The 24,240-nt window shown below is 45.7% G+C and overlaps 1 protein-coding gene across 1 annotated transcript in view; it reads left to right on the top strand.

Annotated features, from left to right (window-relative positions):
- Positions 1–7,432: 7,432 nt before the first annotated feature.
- The window catches only part of KLF15 (KLF transcription factor 15), a 56,626-nt gene continuing 39,818 nt past the window's right edge, over positions 7,433–24,240 (top strand). The window contains exon 1 of the mRNA XM_069643396.1: positions 7,433–7,703. The gene's annotated coding sequence lies outside the window, so the exon portion shown is untranslated. The remainder of the gene's footprint in view (positions 7,704–24,240) is intronic.

Genomic DNA, 24,240 nt, shown 5'->3' with positions numbered 1-24,240 from the left:
AATCATTTTGGCATGGTTCATAAGAGGTTACTGTCACCTTTAATAGAAGTCCGGAATGAGCGTTGTGGCTTATACGCTGCCCGTTTTATGCAATACAATTTATTTTTCTATTAACTAAACTCCAGCCTCACATGCCTCACTCACTCTGGATCCCCACTTTTTTTCTCTTAAGTTGCATTTCCCCTTAAGCATGTGACCAGCCAGATGTTTATCTTAGCCTATGCCTTCTTGGCCTTGTAATGGTACTGGCTGGATCTTTAATGCACATTTTATTTGATTTGTGACCTCAAGGTCCCTTTTGCTGAAAGAACAGTCATGGCTTTATGGCTTTATCTATTTTCACCATGGTTTCCATCAATGGCAGTGTATTTCTTTATATTTTTAAGCAATCGACGTGATTGATTGTTGACAACCAGTCTTCCCTATCTGGGACAAGCAGAGGAAAGATCTTTGAAGTTAAAGTTTCATTTCAGGAGAAATGCCCTGCAGCAGGTGGAATTCTGCATTAAATTGCTGTTAACTCACACACAATGCATTTTATCTGACATGTTATAAGGCATCCGGGCCTTATAATCATGTGTAATATATTTCTTTAATCTAACAGTTGCAAAAGACATAAGTATCACTTCTGGATTGCCCATATATAGGGCAGTTATATGACAAAAACATGTTCACCTTAAAACCAAGTAGGCATTTATCTCTGCATACTGTCATTTAGGATGAGGAAAAAGGAAGTTCTTTTATTTCTTATAAATGCAAGAACCTTGGTTTCACTTGAGAATTCGGGATCACAATCTGGTATTACATTGATGATAATGTACACACTGCTATTTATCTCTTTAAGTAAAAAGTGCAGCTTACGGATAGATTTAGTAAAACAGTATTGTCAGTCACATGTCTTTCTTTTTCTTGCTGAAATGCATTGCGCATATCTTCGCACTTTTGAGATTTAAGCCCACGTTCTTTCCTTTAAGATTTAAGCCTTTTTTCAGTTCAATAGGCCTCATGTCTGACATCACCATCGCTGTGCTGGCTTTAGACTTCAATAGGACTCCCCACTTTGGCCTCTTTATTTCTGGCATTCAGGGGCTATATTTTAACCCACAATTTCCAAGACTAGGGATCACCTGGCAGAAGAAAAACCTGTCATATGCATTACAGATTGGGTATTCAGAGCATATGTGAACTCTAAAAAAAAAAGGAGAAACAGACCTGTTTGCACTCCACAATCCTCACTTGTTTGGTGTCTAACAGTTTTATTGGCAATGCACCTTCATAAGGAATGTATCTGTTTCTTATTAAGACAGTGCATTAAGAAAACAGTTTCCAAGCAGACCTTGACCTTTTTGACCTGTGGTACACTAATAAAATGACCATCTGTGCCTGTCTGTTTGATTGCATGCGATTGCAGGGGGCCTAAATTAGCCTTTGAAATTATTAATTAACTTTGATGTCAACATGTAACACACATAAATACTTAGAAAATGAATTGCAATAATTGGATTGATTTGACTGCACCAAAGTTAAATCACATAATTGATCATTCCGTTTGAGTGCCATGCTTGATTTAAAAACCAAAACCAGCTTTGAATTTAGCAAAGAGTTACCCATAAGATATTGCAACATGGTATATTAATATGTATACATTGTTAATAAATGTACATAATTCTATAATGTTTTCATATTACAAGTTATTGGAACATGAATAATGTCTCTGGATTCAGAATTCACTTCTAATTTCAAACATGGGGTGCCTCAAAAAAGGGATAAGTTAATAACATAAATTATGACAGAAAAATAAATGTCACTGCAATATGATCCGAACCCCAGAAGGGTGTGCAAAATGCTTCCATTGTCAAATGACAGCATACATTGGACCAATCAAAATAAAGAGACAAAAGTGTTAGTATCTGAAGAGAACACATGACAGGTTATGTCCAGTGAGAGAAAATGCTGTGTCACATGATTGCTGTCTGAGTGTAAATTAGCAATTATTTAAGGCCAAACACACAGGAAATAGGGTAAAAATCTTGGGAAGACTGCCGACAATAGGAGCTTGTCAAACATGAGAAGAGATGAGTGGTGTTCTACCTTGGATGTAGCCGATAGAAATACCCCTTAAGGGGGCCTTTTCCAGAGAGAGCCTAATGGAGAAGCCTTGCCCAAGACAGAATCAGATTGCTTGAGTTGATGTCCCTACCTGCCCAGTGCATTTTAAAGACAAACAAAAAGTGAGTAAAATAACTTCTGTGCATTTAGATATATGTCCCAAAAATATGTTAAAACCCTTGATAGAATGTAAAGTATTTTAGGGGAATACTGTTATATGAAGCGTCACGGGATCGCTGGTTACCTTTTCTTCCTGGAGGTCGTGGGCTTGCGGTTGCCAGTCTGTCGTAGAGCTAATGCCGATGATATTGTAACGCAAGGAATCGACCCAACAACCTCCTGACAGTTATAGACAGGATGGCACTGAACCAACTCCCAACGCCACGGGTGGCACTTCTCTGTATTAACGTGACGTCGGGACAGTGTTTCCACTGACAGAGAAGGCAAAATGAAGTCCTCCGTAAAACCAATAGGTTGAAGAGCTGTAAATCCGACTCCAAGAAGGTGAAAGGCACAGGTACCGGCAGGGCACAAGACTGGTAAAAGGCAGGAAGGACAGACAGGGTAAACCCTCCCAAAACTAGGATCTCAACAGGAATGGGGCTAGAAGGGAACCCAGGCAAGGTGGAAGGACTGAGCCAAAGAAAGGTCAGGCAAGGAACCCAGGCAGGACCCCCCTCGAACCCAGAACCAGGAGGAGGGCAAGCAGAACAAGGAAGACTAGGGCCAGGGGTAGGGACAGTCAAGGGCAGGTAGGGGGCTAGGCGTGGCTGGGTAAGGCAGGATAATAGGCAAGACTGGAGGCACGAGAGAACTGGACTCCAGGAGCGCATACACGGGGAAAACCGCATTGAGATAATAATAATAATAATAATAATAATTAGGCTTTTATATAGCGCTACAAACCCTCAGGTATCCGAGCGCTGCTTATTATTACCCACGGTGTGTGGTGCTCATTTATCGACCTCGGAAGGATGAAAGGCTGAGTTTGGCCCCGCCGGGATTCGAACCTGCGTTAACAGGCTCTGCACGGGTGTCAAAGCGAGCGCTCTACTCGCTGTGCCACTTGACCGGCTGCATACACGGAGATGCGCTGTCTCCGTGTATGCAGGGCTTTTTATAGCCCGGAATCCAAGCGAGGCTTGGGACGCACGTCCCCGTTACTGCGCATGCGCGAAACGTCGGATACTGACGATCCGCGCATGCGCAGAACGTGCAAGATGGCCGCGCCCATGGAGCCGACTTGGGCCGCGGTGTGTCGTCGCGAGGAAAGACGCCAACGCGGGTAGAGCCTCCAGGAAGGAGACCGCCACGGCCGAGGACCCGGGCCCCCCGAACAGGTAAGTGGCGCGCGCGTGTGCGCACGCGACGTGACAAATACTTAACCAGCTAGGCTACCAAATGGGGAAAGGGCATTAGTACGGTAAACTTTGTGGGGGTACATGTAAAATAGTTTCCACAGAATGCATGGGCAAATAGCTGGCTTTAGGGAAACGTTGTGAAGGTATACATAAAATAGAGTCCCCAGAATTTTTGGACAAATAATATTCTATCACAGTATCGCAACAAGTTTATTCACAAGTTTTCACAGAAATAACTGCATATATTTGTAAGATGGTGCACAACAGGTGACATATTTGAAGGAATTGTTCAACCTCATAAATTGTAGCAACCATAGTTTACATAAAAACAGACATTCTGAAACAAGCTATATCCCTAATTTTGAATAGTTAGGTGGCTAGTTTGTCCACTTTGCCCCCAAGCAAATAATGTGAAGTTAAATATGTGACAGATTTCGAGTCAGCATTGCGCAGAAAAGATGGGATTCTGCCTTAAGTGTACTCCTCAAACCAAGCAGAAATGAAGTGTTTATTCCTGTTCTAATTCAAAATTATATTTAAATTCTTGTGTGGCACTTTAACTGAACCCAGATTTAGTATTTTCCAGAATAAAAGTCCTATTCTAAATCCATGCCTGTGGACAAAATAGTCCAACATCTCACCCATATTTTGTATACAGGCCTACACTTCAAAGCAACAGTGCACTACATTTAGAGTAGAATTGTCCCAAGAATAATATTCACTAATGCCAATACTTGTCGATGCTGTTAGAGAAAGTTAAGTGAATAATATATTGTATATTTTTGTGTGCAATGTGGATGCAAGCAAGAACATATCAGACGGGTTATTTTTCTTTTCTGTAGGCAAGTTGCATGTGAAATGAAATGAAATGAAATGTGTTTCTTAAAAATATTGTGGGTTATTTCCTCGTCATAAAATGAGGGGGTCAACTTTACTTTTGATTTGTTGTTTTAAATAAAAACAAAATATTCAGATCAAAACATCATTTTTCATGTCCCAGAATGTTGGGATGGGATTGTCGTGGTAGGGGTATTAAATCAGAGAAAATAGATAAGATTGCGTGCACAAGGACACAGGCATATAGGTGGAAGGGTGCAGACCTACAGCTGGACAGGTGGCACAGAGACAGGATGAAAAGAGACAGAGGGATCAGTGACATAATGCACAGAGAGACACATGGCACACAGGCTGATGACAAGGACATAGGCATACTGGGGGAATAAAGAGGACATACAGCTGGGCGGATGCCACTGAGATAGAGCGGAAAGAAAGAGGGGTCTGAAGAAAAGGGTGAAGTAAGAAAGAGTGTTCATATAGACAGGGCAGGCACACAGTGTAGAGCATGAGAGATAGATAATGAGAGAGTTGGAGAGGGAGAGAGAGAGAGAGAGAGAGAGAGAGGTGGTTCAGTAGGTTCAGAAAGAAAGATATGCACAGAGTTGTTGGCTACAAAGACTGGCTTTGCAGAGAACAGTGCACAAATACATTATAGCTAGACAAGGAAAGGAGAGAGAGGATTTTGAAATAGACAAAGATTGTATTAAAGACATACAACCTTATCACAGAGCAAAGGGGAACAGGTGGCAGGGAGAAACATTGGAACCATTTTGAGCAAATGGGAACACAGATAGATGTGAGACAGAAAGACAGGTGCACAGTGTGGTACAGAGACAGTGGAGAGAGATGTGTTAGTGGAGGAAAGTGTGAAGGACAGGCGAGCCAGAGAAAGACTGTACAGAGAGAAGAGTGAGACTAAGAGAGACAGAGAGAGAAAGGGGGGGGGCAGAAGAGAGAGAAAGAGAGAGGAAGCGCGTGAAAAAGAAAGAGAACGAGAGAAAGATGGAGAGAACATGGGAGAAAGAAGAAAAGAGGGAAAGGGCGAGAAAGAGAAAGAATAAGAGAGCGGTAAAGAGTGAGGGAGACAGAAGGGATTCTAGAGAAAAGATGGGAAAGAGAGAGGGGGAAGAGGGAGGGAAAGAAGAGTGAGGAATAGAGAGAGCGTGAAAGATAAGCGAGGGAAGAGAAGACGAGAGAGGGGGAGAATAGAGAAAGACAGAGAGCAAGCAGGTGAACAGAGAAGGAGGGAGAAGGGAATAAAGATGGGAAAGAGAGGAGGGGAGGTGAACTGGAAAATAGAGAGACGGCGAGAAAGGGGTGGAGTGAGTGAGAGAAACAGGCGGGATAGAGAGATAGATACAAAGAGGAGATGGGGAGAGAGCGCCAGAGGAGAAAGATCGATAGAGAGGGGGAGGGAAATACAGAGAGAAAGACAGACAGAGGGTAAAAGAGATTCCAATTATATGCAAACGAACATGTATGAAGGGTGGGCAGCCGCTAGAGCATTGCCTATGGAGCGCATAACACGGGAAAGAGATTAGGAATCAAATCTGATAAACTGTATAATAATTGTTGAGAAAATTGCCACTCGTCGTTTAGAGGTGGCCATTGTGCCTTTATATTCGCGTCTGCACACGGATCGGCATGTTCCCAGCTTCTTGGTGAATGAAGCACATGGCCGAAAAACAAGACCACGTGCCACTCCTAATGGCTTAAGGGGGCGCTGCAGCACCTGTTCCGCGTCGGGAGTGCTGGCTTCCGTGGAAGCTGAGCCGCAGCCTGCTGCAGCTTTTCACGAGCTCTGATGTAAGCAAAGCTTGAGCAATGCAGTGCCCTCCGCCAGTCCAGGAACGAAGCTTTCCTACCTCGCGTTTATGACGCTCGGAACCCACCAGCAGTGCCTTATGTGCAAAAGAAAACGAGACGGGGCTCATCAAAGGGGCGTGGCCTCGGGGTGGGCCACGCCCCTTTGATGAGCCCCTAGCGCCACCATTGTGGAACCCGGATCAATGGGTTACACACAACTCTTCGCCACACCAGCCAGACAGCCCTTTGCAGAAATCAGCACCCTCTCCACTGCAGTGGAGAGGGTGCTGATCTCAGCATCTATTAACAAAAGGGATACCTATCGGGGGACAGCGCCTCACCTTTTCAATAACCTTTTCTTCCATAATGGTGGCATCAGCACATGGCAATTCTGATGCTAGCACCACCATTATGGAAAAAGGGCTTTTTTCTAAAGCCTGAAGCTCTCATAAATGTGCGAGAGCTTCAGGCTTTAGAAGGAAGCCGACCTGGCTGCCAAGGGATAAGAGGGAGCCCCGGAAGGGCCCCGTCTCAGAACCATATTTCTGAGCCTGCCAGGGCTCCGCACCATTAAGCCCCGACTCACTTAAAGCCCTTTCGTTCAGGTTATGTGGAAACGGGAATAGATGCTTAAAGGCTGGTCCGGGTAGGAGGGCTGGTCCCCCTAAAACGCCTGTAGGAATGTGGCAAACACAGTCACGTCAGGCATCTTACCCTGCACCTTAGTAACTGTCCTCTCAGAGGCAATGGCTTAGTGGACCCGCTTAGTGGATCCGTCCAAAATCCCTTTATTCGTGATAACCCGAAGCCACAATCGTTATTCAGCGGCTCCCATCTTGGGGGATCTCCTACTTAACTGACTTCACCCCAGCCCGATTGACTTGATCAGCTCCATTAGTCTAATCACAGCTGTCTGTCCCTTCTGCCCAATATGCCTTTATACCATGTAACTCTATGGGCATGATTTACAAAAGCGTTTAACAATGGCGAAATCCCATTGAAAAACGCTTTGTAAATCAGTCTCCGTGACTCCTGGCTTCGGGGTCACCGGCCTATTGAGACACCACCCTATTCGTTTAGGAATAAGACTGTATGGCCAGCATAACTATAGACACATGTCTGGCATGTAGCCTTCTCCGCCCCGGCTCTACCGGCTCTTCAGGAACCGTCCCATGTTCCTCCCGGGCCTCTCACAGCTGGAGGCATGGGGGGGGGGGGGCGATCCAGGAATTCCTGCGGCTTGTTTTGCTCTCAGCGGGGAGGGGCGTGGCTTGAGAAGGCAGGCCTGCCAGGTCCTCTATTGACGACAAATGGCAAGGGGGCTCGACCAATGGCGAGGAGGCGCCGGGTCGAGCCCTCCACGAGCCTCCCCCCTGCTTTTACTTTTATAACCCGCGGCGCGGTCATGTGACGGCGACAGTGTAGTACCCGGAGCTGGAGGACGCAGCAGCCCGCTGCAGCCGCCGCGCGCCTCACTTTCAAGGGCACCAGCCTGCTCTGCAGCAGCCGCACCTGGACCGCGGGCTTTCCTGATTATTCTTTTTTTTTATAAGGCATTTTGGATTTTCTTTTCATTGGCCGAGCCTTCAGGTAGGCATACATTCATGCTGATGTTTTGATGGTGTAATGCGCGCGGAGAACGTGTCTTACAGGGGCAACCCTGGAAGCATATGGCAGCGTGCTGTTAACAGTGTGGCGGCGTGGCGCTGAAGATCACACCGCAGCAGCGCTGGGAAGGGGATTTCTTAATTCCTGTTCTTGTTTTGATCTAATATGATGTCGTATATATGTGCATTTTCTGGCACACATTTCAAACAGAAAGGGTGTATTGGGGTGCGTTTGACTTTTTTTGGCAGTTTTTGATGACTGGGAGGGTGGGTGGAGAGGAGACAGGCGACAGCGACTTGGGTGCATACAGATGCACTGGGACATTTTAAAGAGATGGTACTTTTAAACGTGGCAATATTTCTGTTTACGGCAAAGGGTTAATGTACACCGTGGCATGGTTGCACACACGGGAAGCTGGTCGCAATCGTTTGACGGGTGCGTGCGCCTCCTTGCTGCAAGATGGGAAGTTATTACTAATTCGTTTATTTATCTTTGGATGTACTGGGCCCCTGAACATCTACATCGAGGTTATGTTTTCAACGATTAGATGCATTTATAATGCGAACAATGATCCGCTGTGGGGGGGGCAAGACGCACTCAAGTTAAGTTTGAGTCGGGGACTTGTTATTGAACATGATAGAACTTCAGTAAACGCTGTGCTTTACCTTGGTGCACCTGTGACGTCCTTTTCTACGTGCACCCGGCTGGTCGTGTTCTTGTATACGCTGCAGGGAACGCTTTCTTCACCGTGTTTCTGCTGTGCGTGCCCATGACATTGGCATTTGTTATGTTAGTTCACTCTCTCTCGTATTGCAGTCATGAATGGCTGATCACTCACAGAGTGCTGGAGATCTCCCGGACTCGGTAGGCTCGCGGCGGCCTGAGATCCGTGCGGAGGAATGCAGCCAGTATATGCTCCTGGGAGCAGGCAGAGCGTGTGGATTGCGTTCCAGGAATAGCTGACGCGTTAGATCGACTCTGCTAAAAGCTCTGCTTGTGATCAGCTCTGGCTGCGATCACAACAGCGTCGGGCACTCTCTCAGGCATATGCGACCAGTTCTGCTTCTGATCAACTTTGGTGTGCGATCAGCTCTGATCACAAGCAGCGTCGGCCTCTCTCCCAGCCATATGCAATCAGTTCTGATTCTGATCAACTTTGGTGTGCGATCAGCTCTGATCACAAGCAGCGTCGGCCTCTCTCCCAGCCATATGCAATCAGTTCTGATTCTGATCAACTTTGGTGTGCGATCAGCTCTGATCACAAGCAGCGTCGGCCTCTCTCCCAGGCATACGCAATCAGTTCTGATTCTGATCAACTTTGGTGTGCGATCAGCTCTGGCTATGATCACAAGCAGGGTCGGCCTCTCTCCCGGGCATATGGGACCAGTTCTGAATCTGATCAACTTTGGTGTGCGATCAGCTCTGATCACAAGCAGCGTCGGCCTCTCTCCCAGCCATATGCAATCAGTTCTGATTCTGATCAACTTTGGTGTGCGATCAGCTCTGATCACAAGCAGCGTCGGCCTCTCTCCCAGCCATATGCAATCAGTTCTGATTCTGATCAACTTTGGTGTGCGATCAGCTCTGATCACAAGCAGCGTCGGCCTCTCTCCCAGGCATACGCAATCAGTTCTGATTCTGATCAACTTTGGTGTGCGATCAGCTCTGGCTATGATCACAAGCAGGGTCGGCCTCTCTCCCGGGCACATGCGACCAGTTCTGCTTCTGATCAACTTTGGTGTGCGATCAGCTCTGATCACAAGCAGCGTCGGCCTCTCTCCCAGCCATATGCAATCAGTTCTGATTCTGATCAACTTTGGTGTGCGATCAGCTCTGATCACAAGCAGCGTTGGCCTCTCTCCCAGCCATATGCAATCAGTTCTGATTCTGATCAACTTTGGTGTGCGATCAGCTCTGATCACAAGCAGCGTCGGCCTCTCTCCCAGGCATACGCAATCAGTTCTGATTCTGATCAACTTTGGTGTGCGATCAGCTCTGATCACAAGCAGGGTCGGCCTCTCTCCCGGGCATATGGGACCAGTTCTGAATCTGATCAACTTTGGTGTGCGATCAGCTCTGATCACAAGCAGCGTCGGCCTCTCTCCCAGGCATATGCAATCAGTTCTGATTCTGATCAATTTTGGTGTGCGATCAGCTCTGATCACAAGCAACGTCGGCCTCTCTCCCAGGCATATGCAATCAGTTCTGATTCTGATCAACTTTGGTGTGCCATCAGCTCTGATCACAAGCAGCGTCGGCCTCTCTCCCAGGCATATGCAATCAGCTCTGATTCTGATCAACTTTGGTGTGCCATCGGCTCTGATCACAAGCAGCGTCGGTCTCTCTCCCAGGCATATGCAATCAGTTCTGATTCTGATCAACTTTGGTGTGCGATCAGCTCTGGCTATGATCCCAAGAGGGGTCGCTCTCTTTCCCAGGCATATCTGACTGAGTGCCATGCTTTTGTAAATACACTGGACTCCGCAGGGCTGTATAATGCTCTCCTGCTTAGCTCAGGCTGGGTGAAGTGTTAACATGCAATGGTAGGAATGCCCCCTCATCATCTCAGCCTTTATTGTGGTGGGTGGGGGGTCGGACCAAAAAGACAGCTCAGCAGGTTTGGCGACTGTTGCTAAGATGTTATATGTTTAGATGTGCCTATAAAACGATGGCATTCTTCCAATTCCCGCAGGTGAATTTGCTGCAAAACGTTTTGTTTCGTCCCGCGGTTGGGTACGGCTCCCTCACTTGGCCAGGTGTGGGAATGTCTGCCCTGTAGCGAAAATCAAAAGTTGGTTCTGCGCGTTCGCGAAAATCAAAAGTTGGCACTCGTAGTTGTGAACAGCCCTGTTTGTGAACTGCTGCAGGAGAGCTCGGGCTGTCGTCTGCGCAGCCTGTGTGGTGATTAGCTCTCGTTGTGATCAGCTTTTCCTGCCACATAGATCAGCACGGCTTGTCTTCAGCTCAGTCTTTGCTCAGCAGTGCTCGTGGTGGTGAGCCAGCCCCTGCACACTTCAGATGTGCATGGCGGGGCGGGGTGTCACATAAATCCGCGAGTCCCCGTAGGTCACGTGGACAAAGTGATCTTGTTATTTTATTTAGGACATGCTTGGAATAGACTCGTCAAGATTTGGAAATCATACATCTGGTGCTAGAATAACCAAATAATGAACCGAAACACCGACGCACGCGTCAAGTATTCACATTCGCAAGAAAAATTCAACTTTGAACCAAGCGCAATACTAACGCCTTCCTTCCTTCCTTCCTTCCTTCCTTCCTTCCTTCCTTCCTTCCTTCCTTCCTTCCTTCCTTCCTTCCTTCCTTCCTTCCTTCCTTCCTTCCTTCCTTCCTTCCTTCCTTCCTTCCTTCCTTCCTTCCTTCCTTCCTTCCTTCCTTCCTTCCTTCCTTCCTTCCTTCCTTCCTTCCTTCCTTCCTTCCTTCCTTCCTTCCTTCCTTCCTTCCTTCCTTCCTTCCTTCCTTCCTTCCTTCCTTCCTTCCTTCCTTCCTTCCTTCCTCCCTCCCTCCCTCCCCCTTTCCTCCAGCGCTTTCGCTGTATTTTACCCCTCCCCGTCCTATCCGCCCGCCCTCCTTTCCCTGCCCCCTTTGCTTCTCCTTCTTTTCCCGCGCTCCCGCGCTCAATGCCACTCTGCTTTGATAATAATATTGACAGCGGGAACTCGGGAACTGGGGTTACTGCCGGTCATACTGCACTGGGGCCGCGCAGAGGGAGCGGCGGAAGCGCGAGGCGCTGCACAGACGGATCTTCTCCGGGATCCGAGCGTCCTCTGCCCTGCCTGCCCCCAGCCGTGACCCTGAACTTGACCCGGACATCCGGGCCATACACTAGGCACAATAACGCCGTGGCTGTACACAATGATATTTCTCCTCTGCATGGCAAAGGGAGGAGGAGGCTGAAGGCAACATACCATAGTTTGTTCTCAGTAAATGCTGACCCCAGGAATTCCAGCTTTTCTGCTTAGATAAACAATTACAGAGCTATGGGTCACCTGGACATATGGTAATAACTATAACTGGAATGTATCCACTCCAATAGTTTGATCTCCATAACATTTCTTCAATTTTATGTCCATGGTTTACTAGGCTATGACATAGCATAGGCCTTCTTTCCAGAGGTTTTCTCCCGCAATTCCCTTCAGCCCAAGCCAGCGTAAACAGTGGTGAAGGATCATGGGAGTTGTAGTCCAACGCATCTGGGGAGGTGTATTTTCCAGACACCTGTGACATGTATTTAAATCATTGGGATATTATGATCTGTATTGATCACTCAACGATCAATGATTGCTTGAAATTGACTGCTTTAAGATGGGCTAATCATGGAACAAAAGTGATAATACATTTTGGTACAAAAAAAGTCAAGTATTATTGTGATTATTTATTTATTTACACATTTATACAGCACTGTAGGTCCATAGGCAAAAGGGCGCTACGAACATTGTATGATAAAAGGTTAAACAAGAATAACCAAACAAAGACCATACACATGTGAAAACCAGTATAAAACGCCCTAAACCAGTAAACAAGAACACAGTTAAAAGGCGGACAAGACCGGCAACAAGGATAAACTTAACAATTAGATAGAAGTCGTTAATCACGGGATAAAATGAAGGCGTAAGAACAGACTCAACAAGTAAAACCGAGTTAAAAGAACATCTTATGTAAAATACAACGTTTTGAGCCTTTTCTCAGAATGATCAAGAGAAACCTCAGAACGTATGCAAAAAGGCAATCCGTTCCAACGGTCTGGAGCAAGAACGTCAAAGGAGCGGTTGCCTGCTCTGTCCAATTTGTACCATGGCGCAGATGACACATTGCTGTCACTTGATCTAAGCACACAACTATATTATTTGAAGCTCAGTCTCTGTTTCAGGTAGATGGGATTGTTACCAAACAGTTAACTGATTAATGATTGGTTGGTGAAGTAACCAGAATATTGCCTGAATCGAAACAGAATGCTAATTTGTGTTGTTAGTTTATTGTTTTTCCCGCCAGTACGCTCTCTCCGAAAATAACCCGCGTATCCCTTCCTGTGAAATATTGCTTTCTTTTACAAATTATTGGCATCAGATGTGTAAGATCAATTTGATTAATTGAAACTAACCAAGGCTACAACTCCAAGAGCACACTAACTTGTTAAATGAAAGCCCAGGACTGGAAAAGAAAAAACGACACGAAGACTATATCATCACAAGACAATTGGCACGTCCCCCGGAAAAGTAGCCAAGTTGATTAGAAGACGGCTTAACCAAGAGTCGGCACGTCACAACACTTGGCCAAAAGCCAACAATCCAATTTGCACATCAACATGCTGCCGGGCTCGCCTGTCCTCACATGTTTCACCCAAGGGAGTGAGGCACCTGACATGCTCCAGCAGGTGATCAGTGAAACATTCCTCTAAACTGCGCTCCCATGAACTTAGTGCCAACACACCGAGCGCTTAGTGTGCTTAGCATCTTGTACAAGTTGCCAAAGGAACACATGTGAGCAGCTGAGTACTGTAGCACAGCTGAAAAGTTTTTAATAGAATTCATGGCAACATGCCCTATTCTCCCATTCGGGAGATGGTAGTCCAGCCTGTTTTTAACTTTGCCTTCTGGGACTTGTAGGCCTGGATAGCCCCATGATATACTCAAGACTACAAGTCCCAGAATGCACCATTCAAATCAGGTTTGGGCTAACGTATTCAGAATGGATTAGGACATGTAGGCATGTATGTAAATAGTGTATTGCATAGAACAGGGGCCTATTTTCTAGGATTTTGTAAAAACAGGTTGCTTAAGGTTTTAAACCTCGGTGCTGATTCAAAGCTGGAACCCGGAGGCTTTCATACTTAATTTATAAGTGTCGTGTTTGGTAAAGAAATGTACAGCAGATAAAAGGGTGAAACAAAAATGCGTGCGCTGCTGGAAAAGTTGCCTGGCGATTGGCGCATCTTTCAAGTGCTGCTTTAGTCCGAGCTCAGCTTGGGGACTTGTTCACATGACTTGAACATTAAAAAGGAATTCACAAAGAGTCGTTTTACATGAAATACTTGTTTTGCCAATTGCCATTTGTGCAGAGCACATCTGCTACAGGTGGGGCCTTGTGGCGCTGTAGTGAGTATGACAAGATAGCGCACCTGTGCTCGTTTCTAGCTGCCTAGGCACCAAGGTATGTGAGGCCCAAGAATAAAGCTTGTTAGGGTAATGACCTGATTACTCACAAGCAATCTTCATCACTCCAAGTCCAGATGTTCCTCATCACAGTCCTTGATATCTACCTTCGTAAAGTAAGGACTGTGACAAGGACGATGGGTGAGGCGGTAATGGCCTGAGCAGTTGCCAGTATTCTTCATTACGAGTCCAGGTCATTCTGGTCAGTGTTGGAAAGGGAACAAATGTACTCAGGGAACCCCCTCTTACTTCGCTGGTGGCGTTGGGGTACATATGGACAGCATAGTGAGGATAGCTCAGGGGCAAAGTGCTTTCCTTGGAAACAAGACGACACAGAGCAATACAGGTTCGAACCCCGGGTCCGCGCTTAGAAACCTCTGGGTATTAAGCGTGTTATAAATAACCAATCATATCTTATCATCAAAGGGTTTGGCTTCAGTCCAGCTCATACAAAAACCCCAATCACGTCAAGGAACCCAAGGCAGGTCATTTGCATGAAAGCAAAGAGCATTTTGGGAACATGAGAATGCACACAATTTTATATCTGAAACATGTCTCTCATAGTGATTCAGCACGAAACCCTTTGTTAGAAGTAATGCAAGTTGCATCTGTGCTCTTTTCATTTGTCACAATACTCACTGCACCAATAAAAGTAGTTCCATTCCAGGGCATATATACCAATTTGTACAGTTTGTGAACAGGGTGTGAGGCTTCAACTATTTCTGTGAAGAGCTTATAAGCATTCAGGACAAAATTCATGCTGTAATGCCATTGGAAAAATCTCTGCGAATTCGACCCTCTTTCTCCAGAGGCAGTCTGAGCCTGGGGGTTTGGGATAGTCAACATTTCCTACCATGTTCCTCGTCACAGTCCTTGATATCTGCCTTCATAGAGTAAGGACTGTGATGAGAAGCACGGAGGAGGATGTCATGTATGTTTGTTGCATAGATCTGCGTACCGGAGCCCAAACCTCAGTTGTTTCAGCCTTTAACTTGAACTCCATGTGCCGTGTGTTGGGCAATAATGGTTGACAGTGATACATACAACTGGCTTATTATTAAGGCATGCATCCAAACCCAGCACCAATGGAAAGAAAGACAAATACCGACAGCCAGTGGGTGAGGTGCCTCTCGAATTCGGTTGCCACACGTGTTGTTGGTCCTGCTCTGTTTCCTGTCTACAGTTTCAAAGGAAAAAAGAAAAGTAAGCCACGTGGATAAGGAAACCCTGGGGAGTGTATCTTTTATGGCATAGTATCTTACGACATGCTATGCCAAGTTTAATGTTGTGTATTATGTTAGGCTACAGTAAAGCTGTTTTTTGTTGCGTGAGTTTACGTTATAGTTCTGCTGTTATCTGAGATTATCTTCTGATATTTCAGGTCATTGTAGGTAAAGTTTTGGTGTGTTATGTAAGTAAATGGCCACTTGCCTATTTTATTTTATTGTTCATTTATAACGCGCTTAATACCAGCGAGTGGTTTCTATGCGCAGGATTGGGATTCGAGTCCTGTGTTGCGCCGTGTTGTCTTGCTTCCGCGCGTTGCCCCTGAGCAATCCTTCCTCCAGCACCAGCAACCAGTATAATGGTCTTCCAGCGCCAAGGCTTGTCTGGAGCACATATTGGACTCACACCTGCGGTAACTTCATCCCGGTTTGTGGTGGTGAAAAGGAACATAGGAATGGCAGAGAAACCGGCCTAGTACCTGTAGGTGGTGCCATGGGAGGACATGCTGGAAGGTCAGGAAGAAGGGGAAACATGCGTGGGGTCCCCCCGGAAGTGGATTGTTATGTGACCTTATGTTGTGTTTTGTTGTGTTATAGGAGTTTATTTATGTTTTGTTCAGCTAGGTATTCATGTGTTATCATATGTGAGGTTATTTTGTCTTTTGTTATTGGAATTTTTGGTATGCTGCTCTATGTAAAACATACAATGTTAGGAGTTTTCTTAAGGTTATCTTGTGTTCTGTGATTTGAGATCATGTGGTTTTGGGTTATGTTATGTCTTTCGTGGTTATGCATGACTATGCTATGTTGTTTTAATAAATGTATAGTCTGTGTTTAGGGTACATTATTTTATGTTCTCTCATGGGGGCATGCTTTGTAAGATCATGATATGTTGTTTCCTTTTATGTGCAATTATGTTATGGTTTGGCATGCTGTATCATGTTGTGTTTTGTTAACTCCTCATTGACCCACTGCGGAAGTGGGTTAGGATTTCCGGTAATGCTCTCAAATCGATGCATTCCTTTCTCACCGGCCATAGATAACAACTTCAAATTGGCGCTTTTTCATCCACATGCAAAAATATTCCTTGTGCTGTCCCCCAGGGCTCTGCTTTATCGCCACTTTCGTTCAACCTTAGCTGAGGTCATCACATTCCATCAGTTACAATTGCAAATGTATGCTGACCCATACTCGCTTGGATAAGGATCTGGAACAACGATAAAGCATGAACAATTGGATGCAACCAATCCTCTATTGGACAGGGGAAATTTAGCTCTGCCTAAATGGCAAAAGATTTACAGATCCTCATAACTGATCGTCACCACCGTGGAACGCTTACCTTTCATTTATACACAGGCCCTGGGAGCGGCTCCTGCTCCATCGGAGAAAGCAAAGAATCTTAGGGTCTGGCTCGATGCTGATCTCTCTTTCTCCCAACAGACAGCGGCTGTTGTGAAAAATCCCAACGTTCCTCTCCTTATCCTCAGAAGAGTCTTACCGTTCCTTCAAACTTACCATCAAACCCACATAACTCGGTTTCCCATACTGCCATGGTTTGATGATTGCACCCTCAGTATCCACAGTGGCCCCAAAGAAGGACCTACCGAGGCATCAAAGGAAATGGAGATGGGTATCCAGGCTCTCTTTAAACCTATGCAAGTCTGATCACACCTTGATGGTCATCAGGCCGATCACTGTTCCCAGCGCTTGGATGCCTGACGGGCTCTTAGTGCTTTAGAAATGTGAACTAGAAATTGAGATGGATACCCTTCTAAGCATTTTATTGGTTACTGATTTAACAATGCAACACTTTCCGAATCCTCTGTATTACCTGTAAAGCACATGTGGGTAAAGGGTCAGCAAAAACCAACAAAAAAGGTCCCCACAGGTTATAAACTGGTGATATGGTATATGTATTACCTGTACACACCTCTTTCTCTCTGACCAAACAAAAAAATATATAATTGGATCATTTACTTTGATTTTGTCACTTAACCAAATATGAAGTTACACCCTATACATTAAGGATGTTTTTTTCAATTATTTAATAAAGAACATAAGACAATATATTACACATGAGCCTCTGTGACATTTCACTAGCTGTTAGACACTTTTTTTCCCTTTTTTTAGGTATGTATCAGGCTCAAAACATATGACAATCAGATCAACAATATCTCAATAAATCATACCCCATACAGAACGATAATAATCCAAACAAGACCTGCATCAATTGCAAAAAGAAAAACTATACATTTTGAAAAAACAAACAAGAAAAAATTAAACATAGAAAAAAGAAATTTTCCCTTCAATAGAGACACTGAATGTCACAAAAAATACATTCTTGTTCTATATCCAAGAAGTGTTCTGAGATCACTTTGCTTCCATCCTGTTTCAATTATGGAAAACCTCAGATAATACTGCTCGGGTTTCACTTCTTACAAAACTGCTCGGGTCTACGTATAGGATCTGGCCTAACAGATGCAGGCACAGATATCACCTCTGGGGGCCGAAAAAGGTCAACCAGGTGTGGTCAAATACGTTTCGGCGTAAAGACTTTAACAGAAAACGCCTTCCTCAGGACCAAAGGTCAGATGTGTAAGACATTAACCCCTAGGGAAAAAAAGACAAAAATGATAAAGGGGGGATGTTAAAGTTAAAAGAGCCACCCAACGATGGCTGAACAATACTTAAAAGCATTCCAATTCCTAGCCCAGGGTTGTAGCAAATGGATAATTTGAAAGTGCTATATTCTAAGCAGATAATCAATGTAACCGCTGGGACAGAAAGGGAGAGTAAGAGAACACACCCGATCTCAGTGTGAGGTAATTCAACATACACTAGAGAATCGTGCTTTAAAGGGATAAAAGGGTGTGTAACTCTTAGCCCAAAAATAAAATAATTAAAGTAAATGAAAAAGTAAATGATTGAATAGAAACGCCACATTATGGTTTCAGTAGGAAGAAAAAGAAGAGGAAAACACCATCCCATGTGGATGCTGGTTCGCCTAAATGGAATAGGACATTACAGGCAATAGGCCCTCAATGATGCCGGAAAAGACAAAGCTGAAGAAGGGGTGCCTAAAAGCTAAGGGCAATACTTTACCTCAAATAGAGTTTCGAAGTTAAGCACAAAACCAGCAGGGCCGGAAAATGCAAGAAAGTCAACTCTCATGTGGGTAAAGGGACATCTACTCAAGTCAAACAGCCCCGACTATGGTCCATCTAGGAACAGCAGATCAAGCAACAACAATTTCATCTGCCAGCCAATTAAGGGCCATAGCGGTGCAAAGGAGGAACAATAAGGGTACCAGGCTTCCCGTCTCTGGATCCCACTGGACCTCCAACTAAGAGCCCTCAAGGAAGCCTTAAAAGTGTTACCTTTCGAAGATCTTTCACCTGATCACCTAAGACCATTGGACCGCCCCCACACGCACGAGGGACTGGGCCCACTCGCACGAAGAGCTGAGAGTGAAATGTCACTTGGACGGTTGTTTGATCAGACCATATCCCAAAAAACTCCATTTAGGCCTTCATCGTTTTCTCTCTAGTCTAGTGCTGATATAGCTCAGAAGACTAATGCAATTATCGCAGAGATCTATGATTAACCTGCAATCACAAGTGCGTCTCTACAATGCCACAGGATGTCATGCTTCTGAGATGGATATAATGGGTACTGTTTATGTTAAGTAACCCATGCAGCTTTTATTTATCAGGAAGACAAAGGTCACTTTGGTCCGAGTACACTCGAAAATGTGTTCCTGGGTTTTGATAAGTTAGATTGGTTGATGAACGCACTTACTGTAGAGAAGAGTGATGCTTATGTTTCTTTTATTTGCATCACACTCCGGATGTTAACAGCGAACTAGTACAAGACAGTGGTGGGTGTGTGTTCTTGTAACCTACTTGACACATGTCTAATTCCCAGCACTTCCTCGCTCTTTCATCCTTCTGTGGTTAATACAGTAATTATCATTTCGCGAGTTCCGAGCTGCCCCAACCCCCGCCCCCTCTGTTTTATGGGCGGTTAATATGTATTATCATTAATATTTTGCTGTTCTGCACGATGCAAAACAAGCCATAAACTCGGTGTCAACTGCAGGTCAGTCGGAAGGAAGCACACCATCGCCACTGACTTGCGGGTGACCCGCCACGAGGGCGGGAAGAGGGCGTCATCAACCTCTCGCTGAACTTCCGGATCAGCCCCACGTGGCCCTCACGAGGCGGCCCGTTGAGCAAACCGCAACTCTCGCGCTTGTGCGGCAGAAATCCCAAAAAAGTGGCACGCCCTCGGCCAGGCCTACGCTAGGCCATGAGGAAAAGGGCAGCGCACTGTTGATACCTTTACAGGCGAGAATGCAGGCAGAAGACTGCCCTCTGCGTAGCTGCAGCCTCCGGGATACAGCCCCCACTACCAGAACTCTTGGGGGCAATGGTCACGCGAAGTGAGGGTGGATAGGGAGGGGGTTTGGGGGCGTAGTAAGTGTGGCGTGTGCTACTGCCCACAAAGGGGTCAATGGGGTAGTTTCTTCTTTTTGCTTTTCAGGTCTATAAAAACAAAAAAAACATTTATTTTTAAATTACTAAACCAAAGAATAGGTCATAGGGAATGCTGTACTTTTAATGTTTTCACCCCATGAAGGCTGATGATTCCTGCAACTTGTTTTTAATGTCGCCTTCAACCCTTCTCTGACCAGCAAGCGGCATAGTCACAAATCCTCCATATATTCATTTACTTGACATAAGGAGGATAAAATGCTGAGTCGCCAATGACAATATTTGAACGTGTGACCGGAACCATACACACAGGTCTCTGTAGCAGGGCCCTCAACCCGTGGGCCATCTCTAGCCAAGAGGCAGTGGGCCTGATTCTCACAGCGTTTTCCTATGGGATTGCGCCATTATAAAATGCTTCTGTGAATCAGGCCCAGTAGCAGGGAACAAGAGGTGGGCCATACCATGTTGTCTGTTTGTGTTGGTACAGGCCACACAGTGAATTGCCTCGTTTAATAACTTTGCTATCATAACCAAACTGGAGGTACTCATTTGATGGATCGCAGAAAGATGAAAGGGGAAATAGCCCTCCAATCAATATGTCCAAAAACAGTAATCAAATCGAAATTGAGCAAAACCAGTGTTTTAAATGGAAAAAGAGAAGTGCAGGTACTCACCAAGCTACAAAGCCGGACCTTCCAGCACAGTGCTTTTGGCGCTGGCCTTGGGCCCAGGTCCCTTTTAGGCACATCCTGTTCCTGTTGTTTGAAGGCAATGCCCAGTGAGATGACATGATGTACCAAGGAGCACACACTTTGGTAAAGCAGTGTATCTGTGATCCTTTCACACACACTTCCAGTTTGTTTTTATGCATTGTTAAGAGTGTTTGAATATCTATATTAAAGAAGACTTTCTATTTTTGTATATCAAGCTAGCAGATATCATAGTTGTGAACTAAACTTCAGAAGGGGAGTTTTATTATTGCTCGCTTTCTTTGCCTAATAAGAAATTCGACAGGTAACCGGAGCTGTGGGCACACTTTCAGACAACAAACTTCCATTACAACTCCAGTTACTTAAGCATTTACATTTTAGAATATGTACCTACTGATAACAAAGAAACGTCTTAAAAAAGTAATTTTACAGGCTTTCCATATCAATCCCAGCTCCACTAATGAAAAGTTGCTGCCCACTTTGGGAAACAGTGGCCCACACTTAGTGTGCTGAGAGCGCAGAAGCGGCATGTCTGTCTCTCCTTGTGTTCTGCACAGTGGGTGCTGAAGGAGGCATTATGGGCACTGCGGGTGGTGGGTTGAGGACCAGGGAGAGGGCACTCCTTTCCTCATCCTTTAAGTTGCAATAAAGCGTAAAGAAATGTTTTCATTTTCGCTTTGCTGCTTAGTTGAGTACCAGTACTCTCTTTCAGGCGTTGAGAAGTGCAGGTACTCAAATATAAGAAATGCAGATACTGAGGACCAGCCCATTTAAAGCACTGAGGAAAACTCCCTTAAAACCGAAACCAGCTTTTAGGTAAGTTGCAAGTGGAGAAAACGTGCTGGAGGGACGCGAATCTGCAGCTGTTAACCACCTTGGTGTATTCTTTTGACTTCACTATAACAACCCAACAGGTGTCTCAGTCTGTTTTTCCCCGGATGGGTAAAACTTCATCCAAAATCACAGTCTGTATTGGGAAAATAGCCACTTCAGCTCAGCATTCACGGCCCTCAATCACCTACTGCTGTGCGTGTGCAAATGCCCCATTTGACTGCGTTTTCAGCAGCGATTTTCCGGTCTCAGGACACTCCACGTGTTTGTAAGCAAGGAAACTGCACCTCGCAGAGATAAAGCGATTGAAGATCATAGAGCTTGGTGACGTTCAGAAGCCGGGATTCGAGTTCAGATTTTCGGAATAAACAACGATGTGAATCCGTATTCCAAAGCCCCAGGGCTATCTACATTGTAGCAATGCAGGGGCAAGGCGCACACCAGCACAGGTGCCCCCCAGGGTGCACTTACACCCACACGCTTAAGCATGGATCGGGTGACAGCACGGCGTGTCACACGACCGTCCCGTGGAAAGAACTTTCCGCTGCGTCCTTTCTCCCCTCTCTCACCTTGACGTGCGCAAATAGCCCAGAAGAAATGTGCCAGCGACATGTAACAGGAGGTGGGCTGGACCCAGAGGAGTTCGCAGGATTAGGTGACAGCCAGTGCGTTTGACAGGCCAGAGGGGCTGGGGAAGAGTCAATCACGTCACGCAGTGCTTTGTTGTGGGTTTAGCCCAGAAGAAATGTGCGAGCGACATGTAACAGTAGGTGGGCTGGACCCAGAGGAGTTCAGAGGATTAGGTGACAGCCAGTGCGTTTGACAGGCCCGAGGGGCTTGGGCAGAGTCAATCACGTCACGCAGTGCTTTGTCGTGGGTTTAGCCCAGAAGAAATGTGCCAGCGACATGTAACGGAGGTGGGCTGGACCCAGAGGAATTCGGAGGATTAGGTGACAGCCATTGCGTTAGAAAGGCCCGAGAGGCTGGGGCAGAGTCAAGCACGTCACTCAGTGTTTACCTGTGGGCTGTTTTGGGGGGTTAGGCGCTGCGGCCTTTGAAAGGCATGATGGGTTTGGGTAGAGCTAGTCACTCATGAACCATGGGATGAAATGTGTGCATTATGATGTTGTCTGATGCTTTCGGAATGGCCGTAGGGCTGGAGAAAAGCCAGCCACATACAAGGCATGTCCAGCCTACGGGGAGACTGGAGGGCAGTAAGTAACAGAATCCATCACAAGCCAAAAGGGACCAGCGTGAGTGGAATCTGGGGTTTGGGGGAGCCCTGAGCATGGCGGGCTGCCAAGGTCTCATGTTTAACCCCAGTAGAAAGTCCAATACACCAGTTATCCTGTTAACCATTTGCATTTTCAGACATTTCGTTATGAATTCTGGCACAGGACAATAGAAACTGTGCTGTTAATTAGCCAACAATAGAATATTCATTGAAATGATGAGAGCAGGACAGCCAATCAGGATGCTCGGAATGCAGTCTGTTACTACCGCTATAGGCCCTAAACTGATGCTCTTACAATATACATATGAATTTGGAAAGAGGAGAGGTAGTGAGGAGATGTAAGCACTGGCATATTCATTCACTAATATTATTCTCCTAGAAGCTAGGCAATACTGCCAGCCATCGTGCCTTAAACTGAAACGAAAACACTTCGAGGCGCAGCTTATGCAATCAAAGGAGCTCTGAGATAGCTCCTACTCTCCTTACGTTTCCACACTCATGTCTCAGTTGGATACATAAGAAAGGAAGCACCAGCAGGTGTTATTGACCAGTTCTACGGCCAACAACGCTATATTAACTCCTTTATTGGAGTGTTTTGGGCAGATAGCCAATCGGGTTCCCCAGATTGCAGTCTGTAACTACTTGTATACGCATTTAGACTCTCTCCCACAGCACAGCTCATTCAAAGCCCCGACAATGAGCAGAGACATAACTGCTGTAAGAAGAGAGGGAAAACATTGGGGAAGGAGGAAAGGAGCAAGCCAGTGACGGAGCTGGCTAATTCATATGCTACGATATGATAGGTTATTTATAACGCGCTTCATACCCAGAGGTTTTTAAGCGCAGACCTGGGGTTCGAACCCGTGTCGCTCTGTGTCGTCTTGCTTCTAAAACGAGCACGTTGCCCCTTAGCTATCCTTCCGAGACGAATTGCTAATGCAATAAAGGTATTTCAGGTGGTCAGTTATGCATCCTCACATGCAGCATGTGGCACAGGCCCATAATTCAGGTAAAAAGCCCCCCTGTTTTTTAACCACATTTGCAAGCAATGTAGCTAAATTCCACACCAGTAAAAAAATATCAAATGGCGCAAGAAATCAGTTTCATAATGTAACTGGAAGCCACAGGAATTTCACCAATGCCTAGTGAGGGAATTGTCAGTTGTAGTACCAGGAGACACGGGTTCTAATTCACTTTATAAACTATGTGGTCATGGGAAAATCATTTTTATCACCATCTACCTCAGTACACTTATCTGGGAAACACATTTTTTGTTTATTCATTCAATTATTGGAGACTCATAAGGTGCAATCTATGAACACAGCCACTTCGTAGACCCCCAAATGGAAAGGGGAGGAAGGGGAACAGATCTTCACAGCCTTGTAACATTCAGATCAGATAAGCGCAAGGGAAGGGAAGAATTACTAAAGAGACAGAACAAGGGAAAGCGACAGAACAATGAAGGTCCACCAGTGCTGCGCACTTAAGTCATTCTTGGGAAGGCTTCTGCAGGACAGCGTGCAGCCGCGGGACAGTAAGGCAGAGAGTCGCAGCCAAGAGTTGCCGTTTAGAAACACGATCACCCCCAGCATTAAGCGCTATATGAACAACAGAACATTTACAGAACGGAGTTTCGCATTGTTAAGTGACACGGACGCAGTAGTAGGTAACCGGAGTGCACTACAGACGGCATGGGTCAGGTGCAACGGAAAGATTCCGTAGCGGCAGCAGAATTCACCATAGGACGAGGACATTCTGCAGGGCAGCAGACGGGGAGGCACTCCACCACGTGCCGGTTGCCAGGATCGCTCTGCTTTATGTACACAACAAAACAGTTGAGTGACACTTATTACAT

This window comes from Ambystoma mexicanum, chromosome 2p, assembly GCF_040938575.1.
Source record: "Ambystoma mexicanum isolate Mex_15411 chromosome 2p, UKY_AmexF1_1, whole genome shotgun sequence".
Taxonomy (NCBI): domain Eukaryota; kingdom Metazoa; phylum Chordata; class Amphibia; order Caudata; family Ambystomatidae; genus Ambystoma; species Ambystoma mexicanum.
Note: the sequence above shows the minus strand (reverse complement) of the source record. Positions and strands in the feature narration are given on the sequence as shown.